Source organism: Triturus cristatus, chromosome 7 (genome assembly GCF_964204655.1).
Source record: "Triturus cristatus chromosome 7, aTriCri1.1, whole genome shotgun sequence".
NCBI classification, from domain to species: Eukaryota; Metazoa; Chordata; class Amphibia; order Caudata; family Salamandridae; genus Triturus; species Triturus cristatus.
The window spans coordinates 104729816-104751519 of NC_140590.1; positions in this window are offsets into that span (position 1 = coordinate 104729816).

The window sequence follows — 21704 nt, forward strand, 5'->3', positions numbered from 1 at the left end:
TTTGGCTTCCTTGATGTCTGCACTACAATCTTGTCGTTCACAGGTAGCTGCAGCTTTTCCTGACAACACTGAAGTGAAACCCCATGACGTAATTCCGGGGGATCTCGTTTTAGTGAGGAACTTTGATCGAAAGACTCAGCTGGATCCTAGGTGGAGGTCGCCTCAGCTCGTGTTATTAACGACGAGGACAGCCGTGAAGATCGAAGGCAGAAAAGGCTGGATTCATTCAAGTCATATCAAGAAATTTCATGGACTACCAGCAGATGTGAATACCACACCTCGTGTGTCTTCACCCATTGACTCAAAACTTCCTTTTGTTGAAAAGAGTAATGCCGAACATTATAAACTAAAGCTCAGGTCCAATCAGTCAAGCAATTTGATTGTTTAAGTCCTCTCCGAGGTGAAGCGGTTGAATTGTCTCTGACATGTATCCCTTGGACCTGAATAGAGATAACACCCGAAAAATGTTGAAACGACAGGCGTACTGTAAATCACTGCGGAGTCATTGCATAGTGACGTTATTAATTTTGTTTTTCTTAAGTCTTTTAATAATTACCGCAAGTATATTGTTGCACATATATTATCCTATTTCTAGACATGTTTACAATGTTACTGCTGAACATTCTTTTAGTGAATTACCTCCGTTTGAGTTGTCTTATAGATTTGCGCTGCGCAATAACACTTTTATTAGTATGTTACATCATTCCCATCAGGTTAGCAATGCTACAAATTGTTGGATATGTGGCCGACTCCCTCCCTATCAGAATTATAAAGGAATTCTACCTCTCTTTCCATACCCGTTCACACACAATGGCTCCTGTGGAGCATGGTTTAGTCTAATTAATTCCCTAGATTCAAATTCTGTAGTTTATCAAGACAACTGGGTATGGGGAAATTTGAACTTAGTTTTGCTTAAGGTCTGCTATCCTAACAAGGAGGGACTTCCCCAGAGAACAGGAACTGATCTAGAAAATGAAGTGTATGGATTATATAATTTTACGCTTAATCTTATGATCCTAAATGTCGAATCCGAAGCTAATCCAAGTTTGCCCGCCATGTCAGTATTTCCAGTAAAAGGTGAATTATGTGTAAGAAAGAATGGTTCCATAAATATGGGCCATAGTAGATGCACCACTGTAGTAGAATTTAGTGATCAAGGCAAGTCTACATTTAGAGCTTCCCGCCATTCCTATTTTATATGTGGTCAGACGGCATATGTACGTTTGCCTCTAGATTGGGATGGTACTTGCTACATTGGATTCCTTTTGCCACCTGTTTTTCTAGCTCCTCCTGATTATCACAGAAATACTCATTTAGTATATAATAGAGTAAGGAGAGATCTCCCGATAGTCGATTACACTGAAACAGCCTGGGAAAAATACACAGATTTCAATAAAGGTCTCTTTCCCTATATAGGTACCGTTACTAATAGTAAGCTGATACGTAGATTAACTAGAACCCTTGAAGCAGTAGTGAACGAAACTATTTCCGCCTTAGGCAATTTAACAGAAGAGCAGTCTGCTATGCGGATTGTTGTGCTTCAAAATCGTCTTGTCCTTGACGTCATCCTGGCCGATAGGGGCGGAGCTTGTAGGGTCATCGGATCAAGCTGTTGCATTTTCATACCAGAAAATTCGCCATCTGTATATAAAGCCATAACTCGCCTTCATAAGATTGTAAGCCAGATACACCAGAACTCAGGCACCTGGACTTGGTCCGGTTGGTTTTGGAGTGTATTATCTACCTTTGGATGGAAGGTCCTATCTTTCCTAGGTATTGGCCTTCTCATACTATTCAGTTGCTGCTTATGCCTGCAATGTGGACCAGCGATTTGTGGTCTGTGTGCCACATCGTGTATTCCACCACCAAGATTTCATTCATCACGGAAGAAGAAAGAAGAACAAATGATGCTATATGAACAGATCAATGGATTAATGAAGATTGATATCTCTTGACGGGCAAGTAGGGGACAAGGAGGGAATGTGGAAATATGGATTTTTCTGGTCAGTTATGTCCCCTATCTTGGACCCCAACGGTTCCATGTATGAATCACAAGTACATGTATGTTCCCTCCAGTTCCAGTTATGAAGACGCAAATACATGTGCGTCCACCGTTAACATGTCCTCTTTCAGATCCGCCATGAATGGGCCGGATATTCCATTCCTAAGTACGAAAGGCCACCGCCTTTATATGATTCACTTATGCCATTTTACAGTTCAGACGAGTAGGCCCTGATTCTGTCATCAAGCTTTTCTTGCTTTCTGTCTCTGAAGCTCCAGTCCGAGCCTGCATCTGTGACCATGAACTTTGTCTCATTCCCTGCGCGGCTCACGATGCCTGACATCAGCTTGCTGCCTGCCAAGAACTGTATTTCACCTTCGAAAATTATCTGCTCCGCTCCCTGCCCAATGCATCCCTGTCTAGTAGCTTAAGTAAACATTCTGCCAGCTACCGAGCAAAGGCCCGGCTTCTCTGTCTTTATACAAGTAATTCATAGCCCTGTTACCATGGAAGATTCCTGCCCTCGCATCTAGTGTAGACACTTAGACGCTTGTACACGCACTAACAGTCAGTATAGTCAGTATAGAATAAGATTCTGCTCTAAGAAGACCTCTCTTTTGGATAACTTAGTTCTTTAAACATAGGATGTTAGATATGATTTGGGATTAGGTTGACTTGACCCTCCAGACTTCTGTCGCCACATGTAGAGCTAAATGTCAAGTCCCCTTCACCCCCTAGTTGCACGTCAATCACACGTCATGCTGCTGCACGCGCATTTCTGCCAAGTATTTCTGCTGACATTGCGAAATTCTTTCATGTAACCACCCTCTTATGACATCACATCTGATGACGTTCTTTAAACACACCCAGTTACGCCTATCTTTGCCGCGTATGAATATATTATCTCCACTATCAATTGTTACGCCTCTTGTATTTGCTTCACTGTAATGCTTATTGTATAAAAGTAATTGATTGTCAATAACGTATGTACTTCACTTCCTGAACCTTCGTGGTGATGGAACTTGGAGCAACCGATTATAATCGACCATTGGAATAAAGCCCATTCCGAACCTCTAATACCACGGATTCTGCCTCTTATTTACTGAGCTATTTTATTATGTTTCTGTATCAAATTAAGTCCCGGTAATTAAATTATTTACCACAATACATCCAAGATACCATCCTTCATTAGCTCCTCGAGCACACCCACGATAGCTAATTCAAATCACCTTCCACCCATAGCACACAAGTAATACCTAACAGTTTAATCACCACTCCTGCACCTCTAGTTGATAACTGAGGTGGCAGCAAGGGGGGCCACCATTGCAATACACCTAATCACGCCATATCTCGAGGAGGTCACAAAGAACACCGTAGGGGTCTGACCAGACCCTACATTGCTAAGGTAAATGACCCACTCAAGCGACCGGAAGGCTGTAGCGAGGTCCCCTATTTCTAAGGCCATGCTCAATTCCCAAAGTCGTTCCTCAGTTTAACATCTACATGATTAATGTACCACAGCTCGACTGTAACAAAAAATCTAAATATGGCGAAGCCCTAAAAAACAAAGCTATCCATTGGATTAGGCAGGTAAGGGGCTGTCGATCCATGATAAGAGATGACATCTTGAGGGCTAGGAGATGTGTCTTGAGTGTTAAATTTGGTTTGGTAGTCATCTTACATTCTGTTTGCTTAGTATATGGTTTGGTCCGCCCCCCCATAGGGCCCAATGTGTTTTATGTGCTTTATTTACCTGTTTTGAAGTATATTTTTTGTATATTGATATCTTCAGGTAGGAGAGATACCAAAGTAGTTTTAGTGTTGGTGTATAATAAATACAAGGTATTTTTCTAACACTGGTGTAGTTATTTCCTGTGTGTAAGCTTCACTGACTGACTGTGTGATAATGTACCCGCTTTACACCCTCCTGAATAAGCCTTGGCTGCTGTCCGACATCTACCCCTTGGGAGCTTTGGTTATCAGGGACCACTTCTACTGTCACTAAGGGTTGCCTGGACTCAGTGTACCAGCAGGTATACACCATATACTGAGCCAGTCTCCTACATTAGTGGTGGGATAAGACTTGCATTGCTTTACCACTTTGTCATAAGTGAGGTTTCACAAGAAACCACTACTAACTTGGGAATGCACTATACTGGATAGGTAGTGTATTTTGCTAAACTTTTGGGTTGAGTGCCAGGGGTCTGGCATAGCCCTTTCTCCAATCCCTTGAAAGTGTAGAATACTAGGCAGGGGAGATACCCATACACTACACTAGTATCATGTCTACTTACTATTGGGGAATCTAGCCAGACTCAGGTGTCTGGGGACAGTGACTTTAGGATCCAGGAACTAAGGGGCCTGTGTAAAACTAGAAAATTCAAGACAGGTCGTAATCCTATCAGGGCTTATCGTTTAGAGATACTCTGTCAAAATGTCTTCCAGAATCCTGGGAGACACTTAGATCAGGGAGACCTTGGTGGGAGGATGACTCTATAGGACAGGAGCAGGAGGTACTACTGAGTACTGCTGGCTCTGTCTCTGGATATGGCCATCAGGAATCAGAAATGGACAACCCTACATCTTTAAAGGTACTGATCGTACAGAAGGAGGTTTCAGCAGTAGGCCCATTTTCCCTCCCCCTGGGTTGGTACAGAGGATTCCTAGGAGGAACAGGTCCTCCTCATACCCACTCTCCTTAGCATCTCACGCTGGGTCAATCCACTCTAAAATAGAGGTAGAAGCTTTAGATAGAGGGTACAGCATGCTCAGATTTGAGAAGGCAAAGCTCAAATTGATGAGGGAGCATCTGCACTTGATAGGGAATCCCTAGAGCTGGCGAGAAAAAGGAAGAATTCGGGGTAAGGGCTAGGGTGGGGGTGCTTCCGAGCACCTCCAGACTGCTTAGAAGCACATATTTTGTACCCTACTTGCATAAACTGGTTTGCCCCAGTTCAGGAGACCTTGGCTCCTTCTCTGGTGCAAAACTACACAAGGGACAGAGGAGCGACCCCCCCCCACTGCCCAGCTGCTACCCTGGAAAGGGGCTTTAGAGCTCTTCCAGGTGGCTACTTGATTTTTCCGTCTTGAATCTTAGATGGACAGAGGCCCATGGGAGCATCTGACTGTTCAGTCCACCAGAGTAGCATCCCTGACCCCCTCCCCCGATAGGTGGGTCACCGCAGAAGTAGTCCTACCCCCTTTCTGGGTTACTTTAGGGCTCACCTGAGGGTGGGTCCTTAGATTCATCCAGACTTTGTCTTCAAGAACTGACTAGCTTAATGTGAAGATTTGTCTAAAGAGTCTTCTGCTGTAGGACACTGAACTCTGCTGCTGGACCGAGCCAGGAACCAAGACAAGACTGCCTCCGGTAAGAAGCTGCAACTTTGTATCCATGCTCCTCCAAGTGCTGCAGCCTCTGTGGCTGTGCATACTCCTGAGTCGCCAAGGGCTCAGCATGTATCAAGTTAGCAAAAAAGGAATCTTCATCGGAGTAAAGGAGTCACTTCCCTGCATCCGCAGGCAACTTAACAACAACGACCGACTTGTGGATCGTGCTGTTCCACGGGCACCTCAAGGCTCTACAACATAGGTGGTGGTTTGGTGGCTCCCCAGAGGCTTGACATGTCTTCTGGACAAAATGGGAAACTGCAATACCTCTCCAGCCTTCCAAAGCACATCCCTGTGCACTGCATCTGTTTACCATTGCCAAACTTATTGTCTCCCCTGGCCCAAGATCTTTGATCTCCAAGAAGCCCCAGCCTCAAGCATCACACAACTCCAATTGTGACATCCCCACTGAATCTCCTGTGATGTAGGCCTCTATCTTCTTTGTGCTGCTGAGGCCTCCCTATGACTCCTTATGCCTGCTGCCAGAGCATCCTCCTGGGGTCTCCATCGATTACTGCTGGCTCTCCTGCTTGTTGAGGGCCGGCCGACTTACCTTGCTGGTCTGCAACTAAACATTTCATCATGCAACACTTCTGTTGCATTTTCCAAGGCTTGTTGGGGGTCCTGTCGGCCACTGACCTTCCTGCATCTCGTCAACCAACGTGGTACAGCTCGTGGATGTATCCTGTGCCTCTGCAACTTTGCCTGGGCTCCACAGCAGCACCTTGAAGACCTCTGTGCTACACTAAGAACTGGCATTGTGCTTCTGCTCGTCCTGGACACATCCAGGTGGTTTGGACTCTGTACCCTCTTTTTGCAGGTACTCTTCATCCAGAATCCACATCTGGATTCCACTGACCTGGTCCATGAGATTCTGTAGCAGCCGGACAGTCGAGGTTCACCATTGACGTTAACAGACTTTTCCGACACCACTTTGCACCTAAGCACCTGTGCTCCCTGGTGTAGGTATCCTGCTTCTCAGGGTATCTACGGGCGGGGGTGTTCTACAACCTCCCTGGTTCCAAGGGGTTTCCTCTGTATTCTCTGGGAAGGGTCCTGAAACTGTAAACTCCAACCGCGACTTGCCCACGTTATCCTTTGGACACTGACCTGGGGTATCACCTACACACACGGGTGCTAGACAACTCTTAGTTACTTACCTGTGGTGGTTACGTGCTCCCCCTGGTCCCTAGTTCCTTGGGTGTAAGTCATGGTTTGCTACTCACCTCACATTCCATTTACTTAGCATTTGGTTTAGTCCTCCCATAGGTGCCCATGTGTTTTATGTGTTATACTTACCTGTATGTTAATGTACCCGCTTTACACCCTCCTGAATAAGCCTTGGCTGCTCTCCACTGCTACCCCTTGAGAGCTTTGGTTATCAGGAACCACTTCTATTATCACTGTGGGTTGCCTGGACTCAGTGAACTGTGCCTCACCAATGGGTAAACACCATATACTGAGCCAGCCACCTACACATATTTTGTGTATATTTGAAAGAGGCTACATTGATTGAGGGTGTGCCACCAGACTTAAGTGTGGACATGAATTGCCACAATAACGCTATTGCATAAAGTCCGGAAAGCACCTCAGAAACGCACCATGAATGGGCCATATTCCTGCAAAATACTGAGAGTAACATTTTGGCGAAGGTAACAGCCAACCGATTATATAGGATGGCAATGTTAAAATGGACTCATGCATCCAGATAAGTCTGAATTTATGCCTTACTAGTCAACAAAACTGTGCCTGTGTAGATTGCAGTCTTTTCTGAAATATGCTAAATGAGTCAGGGGACAGATTGTTCTTTTATCACCTGATGCCCAAAAGGCTTTTGATTTGGTAAATGGGACTATGCTCAAAGTTCCTATTGTGGGTAAGACTCCTGTATACTACCTCAAATGAAAGGGTGAAGGTTAATGGTATGCTGTCACTTCCTCCTTTTTAGTTTGGTTTACAGGCTATGACAAGGCTGCCACTTGTCCCAGCAGCTCTTTGTACTAGTGCTTGAACCAATGCCTTGCTTGGTGAGCAAAGATGTGCTAGTTAGTGAACTTTGGGGGATAGAGAATGCAATAACATGATCTCCCTATATGAGGGTGCTTTATAAATATATGTGGCAGAGAATAATTTATGGATTCTGAGGTTTTTAGATATGCAAAGTGGTTGGCCGATACTCTGATTGAAATAAACTGTTGGCTAAGTGCCCCTTTACCTTGCATTGCATGCTGCATGTTATTTGAGATGTCATCAGCAGTGCATGGGGGGGCGCAAGTTATAGTTAGCTCAGCTAACTATAACGGGTGAATTTCACAGGTTTTGTACAAGTGAAATGTCAGCCTAACTATAACGCTCCTATAACCTGTGTTTTTCCGTGAATTTCTAAGGTTTTTTAAATGCTAATTTCTAACTATAATGTCCCTGTAACCTTTGTTTTTTTGTGAATATATATATATATATATTCACTGAAAAAAACATAGGTTTCACACACGTTATAGTTACGAATTAGCATTTAAAAAACCTTGCAAATTCACTTAAAAAACCATAGGTTTCACACATGTTATAGTTAGCTGGACATTTCACTCGTAAAAAACCAATGAAATTCCCCCGTTATAGTTAGTGCAGGCAACTATAACTCACGCGACCGCAATCCTCTGCTGATGACGTCAGATATTACATCACTGATGACATATGTGTCTTTATGAAAAATAAATATTTGTAATATATGTATAGCTAAAGATTAATGGAAGAAGACATGGGTAAATAAGTGTCTAAATACAGTGATGTAATATCTGACGTCATCAGCAGAGGATTGCGGTCGCGTGAGTTATAGTTGTCTGCACTAACTATAACGGGGGAATTTCATTGGCTTTTTACGAGTGAAATGTCCAGCTAACTATAACATGTGTGAAACCTATGGTTTTTTAAGTGAATATATATATATATATATATATATATATATATATATATATATATATATATACTGGCGGTCGCCAGTAGATAGTTATAGTTACAACCTAGTTTCCATAGGAAATCTCAAAATTCTATCTTGAATAACTTTGGCGCCGGTTGACGAATCCTCGCGAAATTTTCAAAACTAATGGGGTGCTCCGCTCAGCTCCTACCCTGAAAGTCTCGGGGTGATTCGTCAAGCGGGGGCCGAGAAAAAGGGGGGTCCCAAAACGCGTTTTCACCATGCATTTTACCATAGGACCTTTAGACACAGCTACAGCCCGAACGGCTGAACAGAGTTACTTGAAATTTGTCAGAGAGGTAGCCATAAGGTCAAGGAAGTGCCTTTTGTAGGTCTGGTGTAAATCTGTTCAGTATTTCCTGAGAAAATAGCATTTAAAAGCATATCAATATCTATACGCGCGCACCGTGCGCGCACTGCGCGCGCACCCTGCCGGGCGCGAGCGCAATTCTGATTGGTTGTTAGATGTCGGTAAACATTCGAATCGGTCGAAACCAGGAAGTGTCGGCCGCCATTTTGTCTCTTGCAGTCTGAGGGGTGGAAAAAAAAGGTGGAGAACTTGAAAAGGGGGCAGAGTGGACAGTTCCTGACCCCCTAGCCTTGGTCAGGGGGTCACAGAAGGACCCCCAAGGGAGAAAAAGACAATTTTTTTTTTTTTTAAATCGCGAGGTGCGCGCACTGAGCGCGCACGGCATGGAATACGACCCGTGGGTGCTCGGTGCGCTAAGCGCACCGAGCGCCCACAGAGCGCGCACGGTGCGCGCACCTCGCGATTTTGAAAAAAAAATAATAATTCACGGTGCGCGCACGGTGAAAAACTGGAAAAAAAAAAAATAATAAATAGATAACTTACCATTTAAAAAACCGTACAAATTCACTGAAAAAACCATAGGTTTCACACACGTTATAGTTACGAATTAGCATTTAAAAAACCTTGCAAATTCACTTAAAAAACCATAGGTTTCACACATGTTATAGTTAGCTGGACATTTCACTTGTAAAAAAACAATGAAATTCCCCCGTTATAGTTAGTGCAGGCAACTATAACTCACGCGACCGCAATCCTCTGCTGATGACGTCAGATATTACATCACTGATGACATATGTGTCTTTATGAAAAATAAATATTTGTAATATATGTATAGCTAAAGATTAATGGAAGAAGACATGGGTAAATAAGTGTCTAAATACAGTGATGTAATATCTGACGTCATCAGCAGAGGATTGCGGTCGCGTGAGTTATAGTTGCCTGCAGTAACTATAACGGGGGAATTTCATTGGTTTTTTACGAGTGAAATGTCCAGCTAACTATAACATGTGTGAAACCTATGGTTTTTTAAGTGAATTTGCAAGGTTTTTTAAATGCTAATTCGTAACTATAACGTGTGTGAAACCTATGGTTTTTTCAGTGAATATATATATATATATATATTCACTGAAAAAACCATAGGTTTCAGGGGTGTTATAGTTAGCTGGACTTTTCACTTCTACAAAACCATTGAAATTCCCCGTTATAGTTAGTTCAGCTAACTATAACTCGCGCGCCCGCAATGCACTGCTGATGACGTCACATATTCCATCACTCATGACATGGTCAGTGACATCACTCATGACATCACTGATGACATCTCAAATGACATCACTGATGACATCATCCAGTGAATGTGTGTTTTTCTGAAAATTAAATATGTTTTATATATGTATATCTCAAGGTCGATGGAAGAATAAATGGGTATATAAGTGTCTAAATGGATGATTTGTTTTTGAAAAATTGATTGTGTAACTGACTGATTAAGTGTATCATAGTGAATACATGGCTTAGTGAGTAATGTTTAAATATGTAAATATCTGTATCAGTCTCTCACTTTGTGTATAAGTGGCTGCATGGGTTGGTGAGTAGCTACATGGGTGTCTATATAGGTTATTAGTTGGTTTTTTGAGTATCAGTCTGAGTGTCTGCATGGTTCGGTGGGGGGTATTACGTAGTGCATAGGTGCATGAATGAGTGACTCACTCTTTGTATGTGTTGAAGACAGCATGTGTGCAGGACTGTATGGGTGGATGAGTGTGTGTATGGGTGTGTTAGTGAGTGAATGACTGTCTCAATAGTGTTTTTATGAGTAACTACATATGTTTTAAACTAGTATATGTGACTATTGGTGTATATAAGTGAGTATATGTGAGAGTGAGAGATTGAAAGAGTTCCTGTATGAATAAGTATGTGTTTCTATAAGTGATTGTTTAAAAGACTAAGTATGTGTAAGTTTCCGTAGAAGTAAGTGTGGTGGTGTGTGTATAACAGTATATGCAAATAAATGTATGTTTGATTCTTTATTAGCATGAGTGACTATGTGTGTGAGTAACTCTATGGATGAGTGGCATTGTGTAACAGGATGTATAGGTGTATGAGTACATATGATGAGTGAATACATGTATGAGTGACTGTATAGGACTGTTGGTGAATGAGTGGATGTGTATGTGGATCTTAGAATTACTGAAGAGGTTGTTGTAACTGGTATTGGTATGTCCATTGTTTTGAAAAGTTTAGTCTCTATTTTTGAATGTGTGTATCAAAGGTTATATTAGGGTGAGAGGAGGTCTGCCACTCTATCACAAGGATGATGTCATCAGTGAAGTCATTTGAGATGTCATCAGTGATGTCATGAGTGATGTCACTGACCATGTCATGAGTGATGTAATATGTGACGTCATCAGCAGTGCATTGCGGGCGCGCGAGTTATAGTTAGCTGAACTAACTATAACGGGGGAATTTCAATGGTTTTGTAGAAGTGAAAAGTCCAGCTAACTATAACACCCCTGAAACCTATGGTTTTTTCAGTGAATTTCTGAGGTTTTTTAAATGCTAATTCCTAACTATAACGTGCCTGAAACCTATGGTTTTTTCTGTGAATTTCAAAGGTTTTTTAAAAGCTAATTTCTAACTATGCCTACAGAGATAGGACATGTGAAGAAAGAAGAACAAATGCACAGAAAGAAAAAAAAGAAGTGCAGAAAGAAGCAACAGAAGTCCTCAAAGACGAAGAAAAGTGCAGGAAGAAGGATAACGTGCAGAAAGAACAAAAAGAAGAGCAGAAAGAAGCCTTGTTGCAAAATCATCCTGTACCCTCAACTTTTTCAGACGGATACTGGTGGTAACTGAGTCTGACTAACCAGTCCTAGAGCCAGTGCTATGTTAAAAGACACTTAGAATACAGTGAAAACACCTACATACACTAGGGAACATTATGCGTTGGGGTCCCCCTGTGATTAGCATGACCTCCTCTGTAAGCCCCTAGTATATAATAGGGCAGGGGGATTAAAACTACCTCTCAAAACAGGCCACAGGGCGTTTTTGCACACCTTAACTCAGGCCCCGTCCCCTCCCTTCACCACTGTGTAAACACGCCCTGTGTCCGTTTTTAGTTGGGAGATTAAGTTCATTTGAATCCTGAGGGTCCCTAGGGTCCAACTAGCTCACTAGGTACCTCCAGTAAGTGCCACAGAGCTGCGTTGCAGAGAGGTGTAAAAAGTGGCACGGCCTGGACCACCTCTCTGCAATGCAGCTCAGTGGCGCTTACTGGAAGCACTTGGTGGGCTAGTTAGCCCCCAGGGGCCCTCAGTATTGAAGGAAAATTATATCCCCAATTTAAAACGTGCCATAGTGCGTATTTGCACACGTCACCTCAGGCCCCGTCCCCTCCCTTCACCACTGTGTAAACGCGCCCTGTGGCTGTTCTAAGTTGAGAGATTAAGTCCCCTTGAATCCTAAGGGTCCCTAGGGTCAAACTAAACCACTAGGTACCTCCAGTAAGCGCCACAGAGCTGCGTTGCAGAGAGGTGTAATAAGGGGCTTGGCCTCAGAACACCTGTCTGCAGCGCAACTCCCTGGTGCATACTGGAGATGCCTGTTGGGCTAGTTGGCCCTCAGGGACCCTCAGTATTGAAGAGGAATTCATTCCCCAACTTACAACTCGCCAGGGGGCGCGTTTGCAGAGTGCTGCAAGGAGGGGGCGTGGCCTCCGGCACGATGCCAGTCTTTTATTTATTTTAATTTTTTAAGAAGGGGGCTGTGTGGTTCCCCTTCTTATTCTAATTTATTGGCCCTCATGACCCCATCCCCCAGGGCCTGTCTCCTAATTATATTTTTTTGACCCCAATCCCCAGGGCCGGCCACTGTTTTTTATTATTTTTAAAAAATATATATTTATAGACACACCTAGGACATGCTGGACAAACCGTACGTACCTATCACCATGACGATTTGCGTGATATTCATTAAAAGGCGACTATGCATACAATGAATCCACGTGGAATGTATTTACACCACTAGTGAAGAAGCTCTGACATGTCTGATGCCCTACCGTGCCTAATCCCGGTAGACACCCTTGTCGTTTATTTATACAAACATGGGTAGCTATTGACGGGCACATTTAATACACATGCACACCAAGCCATTCAAAGGGGATTCGACAAAAATTCGACCAAAACTATGCAAGAAACCCCCCTCACGGTTAATAAAACACACATCCACTGCCGGATGTGTAATACTTTTTATTTTACTCTCTGGAAAGGGGACGAACATCACTTGAGAGTCACAGCGCGCTCCTGGCAGAGCCCAATGCTGTGTTACACCCACCATTACCTGCTGAGTGCCACACACCTCTGTGTTGTATTCCAGTAGCTAGTGCATATGATATGACACTCTCTAGCCCATGTGCACTGTAACACCACCCCGTGAATATGTCATGCCACACTTGTCTTCGCACGGGTTATATTGCCCCATCTAACGTGCCTTCCTCGATGCCTATGTTATAACGCACAGTGCTATGCCATACATATTACAATCTGGGATCCATATCTTTGTCACAGTGCAAATGCAATGTTACACTCCCCAGCACATATTTTATATTACAACTTTAGAGACTAGTTAGGTTACACAACACTGCCCTGTGCATATTACACTCCAAGGCGCATATCGCATAGCACGCACTAGTGCCTGTGCTATCTCGCGCTCTCCAATGAATCTGTCATTGCGCACAATGTATTGCATATTATATGTCACGCCCGGTTCATCTTATATCACACTTCTTGGTGCATAGTTTATACCATACACTATATCTAGTTTTCATTTTCAATCGTGCTCTCAGGACTATGTTCTATATAACACTGTGTTCACCTACCCTTTTCACGGGCATTACATTTTGCGATAGGGGGTGGAGGGTCAGGGGGTGTTTCTGCCAAGTGAGCCCCGAGTCACAGTCACAAACGTCCTCTTCTTCCTGAATAAAAGTGAGATTATGCTGCATACTTGTTCATATTTTAAGTAGTTCGCACAGACACACGTTTTAAAAACAATAAAGTTCCTAATACCCGCCTTCTCTGAACAGTTAGCTTGCTGCCCCATCCCCCTCCTCCCTATCCTCTGTTGTGTGAATCCATGGACTAGCCTCCTCCCTCCTGCCATGCATGGTCTGATGTGCTGCCACTGCCCTCAATTTAGTATGATGTACCAGTCCACTCCTCCTGCCCTCCATTGCCCAATTCTATGCCCCATCATTGACCTCCTGCTTAAACTCTGTGCTTAGCTTGCTGCCCCTATTCTCCTTCCCCCTGCCCTCCGATGTCTTTGTGCATGCCCCTGCTCCATCCTTTTTGCCCACCATGTTCCATGGACCTGCCACTCCTATCTACTCTGAGTGTTCTGTTGAGCTGCCACTCCCCTCCCACCTGCCTAGCATTGTCAGATGAATGTAACCTGTCCCTGCCAACTCCACCCTGCCTGTCCACATGCCATGCCCCTATCCTCTTCCTCCTGTCCTACATGGTACATTGTAGTGCCACACCCTTCTGCCCTCCCTGGTCTGTTGTGCTGCAACTGCTCCTCCTGCCTGCCCCGTGCGGTCTGTTGTGAGGCCCCTTCCCCTGAACTTTCTTGTATGTGCACAGGTCCTGACCCTCCCTTCTATCCTCCATCGTCCTTTGTGCATGCCCCTGCACCCTCCTTCTTGCCCATCATAGCCATTGTGCTACCACTAACCCTCCCACTTGCCATGCATGGTCTTCTGTACTGCCATGGCCCCTCCCACCTTCCCTGTGTGGTCAGTTAGCTGCCCCTGAACCCCTCCCACCTTCCCTCCATGGTCTGTGTGTATGCCATCACAGTCTCACTGTTGCTCTTCATGGTGTGTCTTGCTTCTAGTGCCCATCCTACCTGACCTCCATGGCTATCTTGCTGCTCCTGCCCTGCCCCCTTGCCCCCAGCCCTCTGTTTACATGTGCAGACCCCTACTCCCTCCCTCCTGGCTTGTCTGTTCCATTGTAATGCCCCTGATCCATCCCTCCAGCCCTTTATGGTCTGTTATGCTGCAGCTTTCTCTCCTGTCTGTCCATTATGGTCCTGCCTCTTGCCCCTCTGTTCTCTGTTGTCCATGTGCATGGTCCTGTCCCCTCCCTCTTGCTTTCTATGGATTGTTGAGCTGCACTCCCGTCCCGCATGCCCTGTGTGGTGTATTGTGCTGCTGCAAACCCTGATGCCTGCCCTGCAGGGTCAGTTTGGTGCACCTCTCCATGTCCCTCCTGTCCTCTGTTATCCAAGTCCATGTCCCTACCCCATTTCCTTCCATGATCCAATGTACCATACTTGCGAACATTTTGAACTTGGTAAGAGGGAGATTTTGAAAAAAAACTGGGGTATTGATTTTCCCCTTTGAGTTACATTGAAAAAGAGGAGATTGTAGACAGTAGACAGATAAAATAAAGCCCATTTGAGCTTAAAAACATTGGACGTTTCCTGGCTGAATCGGGTCTGTTGGCATGTATGGTTGTACTACCATTGCCTCTTCCTTCTGCCCACAATGGTCTATTACATTGCCACAGCCTCTCTTGCAAGTCCTGTATCGTTGGTTTGTTGCCCCTGCCCCCCTTTCCACTGCCCTCCATAGTCTGTTGTGCTGCCACGGCCCTTCCTGCTTGCTCAGTGTGGTTAAATTGTTGCCTTTGCACCCTCCTACCTGCCTTCAATTTTCAGAGTCCGTGCCCTTGGCTTCTGCCTCTCAACAGTATCCTAATGAACAACTAGATTGCTAACATTCTATATTTATTACAAAAGTGTGGAACGCTTGACGTCATCTTGATGTAATCAAAACTGTAATACCTAGAGCATGTCCTTTAGAAATTAAATATATATGAGAGGGTCTTATTGGCATCAAAATTATGGTTAGTGCTCTAAAAGACTAAAATAAGGACATATTTTCTGAGTTTTCAAATAGCGAGAAAGCACTTTTAAATTATTTGTTACCTTTATGTTTTTTTATCCAGTTGACCACTTGATTAAATGTTGCACTTAGGGGAGAGGATGTGGTGTTACTTCCAGAACTGCAGACTTTGCAACTGGGGAACCAGGTTGGAGTTTTTGCTTCAGCTCGACATTCTGTGATTCTGGTCAAATCACTTAGTCTCCCCATGTCTACAACCAAAATGAATTTGTTCTTGTGTGATGTAACCAATGCTCATGTAAAGCACTCCAATACCTGACAAGTCTGCACTATATAACACTGCAAAAACACAAAATAATAAGTGTTTTGCACACTTCTGTCATTGAGCTATATTTGGGCTACATCTGGGTGAATTTGGGCTACATTTGGGCTCTTTTCTCTCCGGTGGCCATCTTGGGAGATTTATTTGTTATGAAGTTTCCTAATTTCTTCATGTACTGCAGTCTCCTCAGTAGGAAATGCTTTCAGTTTTTTACTTTGATTCCATCATGAAGGTATTCAGATATGTCACACATTTGCCATAAATTCTGAATGTTAGCACTCTAGTTGCTCATTAGATCACTGTAGTAAAACTACTGTTCACCATGGAAGTCTGCTCCTGGTATTAAAAGTGCATGTTTCAGTCTGCATGTCAGAATTTTTTAATGAAATAGAAGAGGATTTGAGAAGTCACTCAAAATGTGCCCTCATTTTCTTTCTTTAGCATTAATCATCATTTCTATGGCAAAATGAACCCCCTCATTGTGTTCCTTTTTAAATTAAATGTTTTAAGTGTTACCAGTTTATTCCAATTAAGATGGCTTCAGGTGTGCCATACTTTTGTCATAATGAAGACAGTAAGCGCTCTAGTTGTTTTTAAGAACACTCTGGGACATTCTGTCATTGGGCTATACTTGGGCTACATCTGGGTGATATTTGGGCTACATTTGGGCTCTTTTGTCTCTGGTGGCCATCTTGGCAGACTTATTTGTTATGAAGTTTCCTAATTTCCTCATTTACTGCAGTCTCCTCAGTAGGAAATACTTTCAGTTTTTTACTTTGATTCCAAAGGCATTCAGATGTGTCACACATTTGCCATGAATTCAGAATGTTAGCACTCTTTTTGCTCATTAGATCACTGTAGTAAAGCTACTGCTCACCAGGGAAAACTGCTGCTGGTATTGAAAGTGCATGTTTCAGTCTGCATGTTAGAATTTTTTAATGAAATAGAAGAGGATTTGAGAAGTCACTCAAAATGTGCCCTATTTTTCTTTCTGCAGCACTAATCATACTTTTTAAGGAAAAATGAACCCCCTCATTTTGTTCCTTTTTAAATTAAATGTTTTAAGAGTTACCACTTTAATCCAAGCAAGATGGCTTCAGGTGTGCCATACGTTTATCATAAGTAGGACTGTTAGCGCTCTAGTTGTTCTTTGGAACACTCTGGGAAGCTGCAGTAGAACACAAAGGAATCAACTGACAGTTTCTGCCCTTGTTGGATGTAGATGTTTTACTGAGAATGTCAGACTTCATTCTCACATGACTGAGAAAGATAATGTGAATTTACAGAAAATAAGCTCTCAGTTTAGCTTATAGATCACCTTCCAAACCTCTTTCGGAAAAGCATGAGAAAATATTTTTCTCTCAATCATGATATCCCAGCAGAAGGCTTTTTCACATGGTGAAATCACCTTAGAACATACCACAATTCCTAAAATGAGTACCATCAACAAATGATTTATAATGTAACTAAAGTCTTAAAACCTTCTATTAACTGCAATGCTTTTTAATGAGGTGCTATCATGTATATTGGTCCCAAGATGGCTGCCAACACTTCTTGGATGAAGTGCTGACAGCCAATCAGATCTCAGGATGAGATGTGTGGTTAGGCTCCGCCCACATATATATATGATTTTACTTTTGATTTTCTCAGGAACTACTGAACAGATTGACACCAGACCTGCAAAAGGCACATCCCTGACCTAAGGACTACCTCTCTGCCAAACTTCAAGTAAATCTGTTCAGCCGTTCGGGCTGTACCTTGGACTAAAGGTCCCTATGGAAAATTGCATGGGGGAAACGTGTTTTGGGACCCCCCTTTTTTCTCAGCCCCCGCTTGACGAATCCCCCCGAGACTTTCAGGGTAGGAGCGGAGCGGAGCGCCCCACCTATTTTGAAAATTTCGCAAGGATTCGTCAACCGGCGCCAAAGTTATTCCAAATAGAATGTTGCGGATTTCCTATGGAAACACGGTCCTAACTATAACTATCTACTGGCGAAGATAAGTAGATAGCCTTCACCATAGTTCACCACTTAAATACAGAGTTTTCTCAAACTACTACTTAGTAAAGCAATATCAAAAGCATTAGAAACATTACTCTACAACACCACAGATATACCAGGGATCCTTAGAAGCAGTGGTAGAAGTATGCTGACACACTGGAAGATATAGATTGGGAAGAAGCATGTAAACATCCCTCAAAGGTGGCAATGCAAGAGGTGTTCAGATCGATCCAATTAAAAATCCTGCATTATCTGTAACTTACTTACATACAACTTGCCCATTTTGCTAGAATCACATTGAGTGAGTGTCTATGGAGATGCGGTGTGAAGGAACCTCCCTACATGCAGCGTAGGACTGACCTCAAGTTGATGCATTTTGCAACTGAGGGCCTGATTCACAAAGGTAAACTTACGTTTTTATGTAAGTTTACGATTGTGTGCTATTCACAAAGGTATTTTACTAGTTGTAGCTTTACGACTGCGGGGATAAAAAGATAGGACTGCTCTATCTTTTTGTGTGCTGTGACTCTGCAGTCATAAATATACTGCTATTAAAATACCTTAGAATTAAGGTCTCACAGCAGAGAAATTAATGAAGAAAAAACATCAAGAAAGGAGCCAGCTGGTCCTTCTTCCTCTCATCAAAGGTCTGATTTAGCACCGCCTACTGCTCCTCATAGTCCCTTGATGGAGCCCTCTTCAAAGAAAAATCACCGTCGATGAAGAACTTACCGTCTTCGATATCTACTTCTCCAGGAGCATCCGCACCATTGACGGCGACTTCCATTACATTGAGGGTCAAGACGATGTCGGTGGCTGCATCGTTGATGAAAATCATGACGACAACACTGTCATCGGTGACGATGAGACCGTCTCCGTTGATGAAGATTTTCTCGTCGACCACTTCAACATTGAAGGCTGCACCCACTGCTGGCCCATCGATGAAGATTCCTCTCAGAGTCGCGTCATCAGTGCCTCCGCCCATGATCACGTCGTCAATGCCGTTGACGACTTGGTCGATGGGGGAGAATGACATCCAGCGTGTTCCTTGTAGGGGTAAAACTCCATCCCTCAGGACTTTTCAAAAATGTCTCCACTGCCTCCAGGATTTTCAGGAATCTGAGGATGAAGGTATTTTTGGCACTGCATACAGCCTTCACAATTAAGGGTGAAGTGACAGGATTCTGAGGACAAGAAACCAGAATGTGATCAGCCAGTCTAACTTGAAGGCAATTACCTCTGTTTAACAAGTTGATACATTCCAGGCGCATTATCCTTATGAGGAACAAAAGGATGAGCAGCATCATGTTCAGGAACCTTCCATCAATGTTCTGATTTCACTGGTCACAAACTTGCGTATGATGCTCAATGACTATAATAAATGGCTTCCTGAGGCCAACTTCGCCCACCAGTCTCCACCGTGGCAGGAAGTCCCCGACGCACCTCCTGCTCTGCAGGCTACACCTGGGCCTCAGAAAGACAGGCCTATACCACCACCTGTATTAAATCCGGATTCTTTCCAGGATAGTGATGAGCAGCAATTAGAAGAGGAGGATCTTCAGACAGATCCTAATGTCCATGATGAGTGGGATGATAACATCTCACTAATGCCAACATCTCCTATCCCAGCACCGGAAGATTCACCGCCTGTGGATATCGTCAGTTTCTATGATCTGTTTTAGAATCTAAGCGCTTCGACCTTCCTATGCCAGCTAATCAGAGTGTTTCTTCTACAGCAGGAACACAACGCATCACTAGTGCTATCCCTATCGTGGGTATTATATGGCAAGAGACCCTTAAATTAATGAAGACTCCAGCATCTGTGGTGTCTGTCATTCTAAAACAGAGGTGGTCTGACATCTCATCTCTTTTGGAGTATCTCCGGAAGGACAAGAAAAAAAGAGTTGAGAGATATTCTGGAAGAAGGTGAAAAGTCCTCGTCCTAGATCATAGATATGGGCAAGGATATTTCTCCCACCACCTTCAGAGGGATGGCAGGAGCTGCTGTATTGAGACGCCAGTTATGCTTAAGGCGACTTCATGCAATCCAGAGGTGCAGGCCAAGGTACTGGACATGCCGTTCGACGGAGAGTTCGTTTTTGGGAAGCATATCAAGCATTGTTGTCAATCAAGTCAGACACAGACACGTCCAAGTCACTCAGCAGCTTGCAGCAGAGGATGTTTCAGCCCTTTTGAGGCAGGGGTAGAGGCCAGCATACCGCTCGTCCGCAATTCCAGCAGCGCTTTGAACCCTACTCACAACAAGTGCCTAATTTGAGCCGGCCTTTTCCGGTGCTCACCACCGGCACTTAGTCATGAACATCGTGGGTATAGCGTGAACGCCACCCAAAGGTATTGGAGCACAGAAACATTCATTTTTGGTAGGCACAGGAGTTCTGTTTTAGGCGCCGCTTACAAGAAAAATGGGCTAGTGCAAGCTGCCTCCTGACAAGAGCCCTGACACTTTATTTTTTTTTACAAATTAACCACTGCTCACAACAGGGATTTCTGCTCACAGTATTCCACTTAGTCCTACAGACCAACCACAATGTCCACATATTCTAGACATCTGGGTCATTGACGCCTTTCAGCAGGATGAAGGTCTCAAGATACCAACAGGAGACAATGATGTACCACAGGCCCCTGTCACCGCAGTCCCACTTCAATTAGGTCATGGGTTATCCAAATTCTTTAATCAATGGTAGCTCATATCTTAAGACAAATGGATGTTAGACATATTGCAGCATGGTGACACCATAGAATTTGTTCAAAAGCCTCCAAATTTTCCGCCATGGAAGACTTCCCATCGTCAGAGTGCAATTCTCAAAAGAGAAATCCGATTGCTTCTCTCCAAAAAAACAATAGAGGAGGTGCCGCACAATCAACACAACTGAGGTTTCTATTCCCATTTCTTTCTGATCAAAAAGATGTCAGGAAAGTGGAAGCAAGTGATGGATCTCAGTTCACCAAAAGACAACCTTTCAGGATGTTGTCTCTTCATAAGATTCTGCAACTAGTGGACACAGGGGACCATCTCTTTCCCTGGATCTACTAGACTCATATTTTTATGTCTCAATACATCCGAAGCACCGAATGTTTCTCAGATTCAAGGTTGCAGGGTGCCATTATCAATTCTAGGTGCTACCCTTCGGCTAAAGTCAGCCCCTAGAGTATTTATCAAGTGCATGATGCCAGTGCTGGCGTTTCTCTGACGGTCCAGTCACCTGGTACTTCCCTACCTGGATGATTGGTTAATCAAAGGACCCTCCTTCCAGTCGGCAAAGACGTCCACAGAGGCCTGTCTATAACTGTTCCAATCCCTAGGGCCTCAAACTCAATAGGTAAAAATCATCTCTTGTTCCCTCTAGAATGCTGGGTGGGCCCCCCATTTTTTGGTCACATGTGCCCCGGAGAGGTGGTGGTTTCTGGGGTCGGGATCCACAACAGACCCAGGGACAGTGGAGGAGGCCATAGGGCCACCCCCACTTTTTTTATTTACAAAAGTATGTACCCCAGGGAGGTGGCTGTCCTACAGAGTCTCCCGCATTACTTAAAAAAAACAGTGTGCCACAGGGAGGTGGCGGTCCCTAATGCGGGGGGGTCTGCGAGGCCCCCCTGGTAGTATTTAAATTAGTCCCGGGAGGTGGCGGTACCCAGGGTGGGGGGGTCTGTGAGCCCCCCCAATATTGTCAGTCAATCAAATTTTTGTAGGATTCTCAAGTCCACTGCAAGGACTCACGTCCCCAGATATCTATGTTTTTAAAGATAGATATCTCAAAAACTACTCAACAGATTTACATCA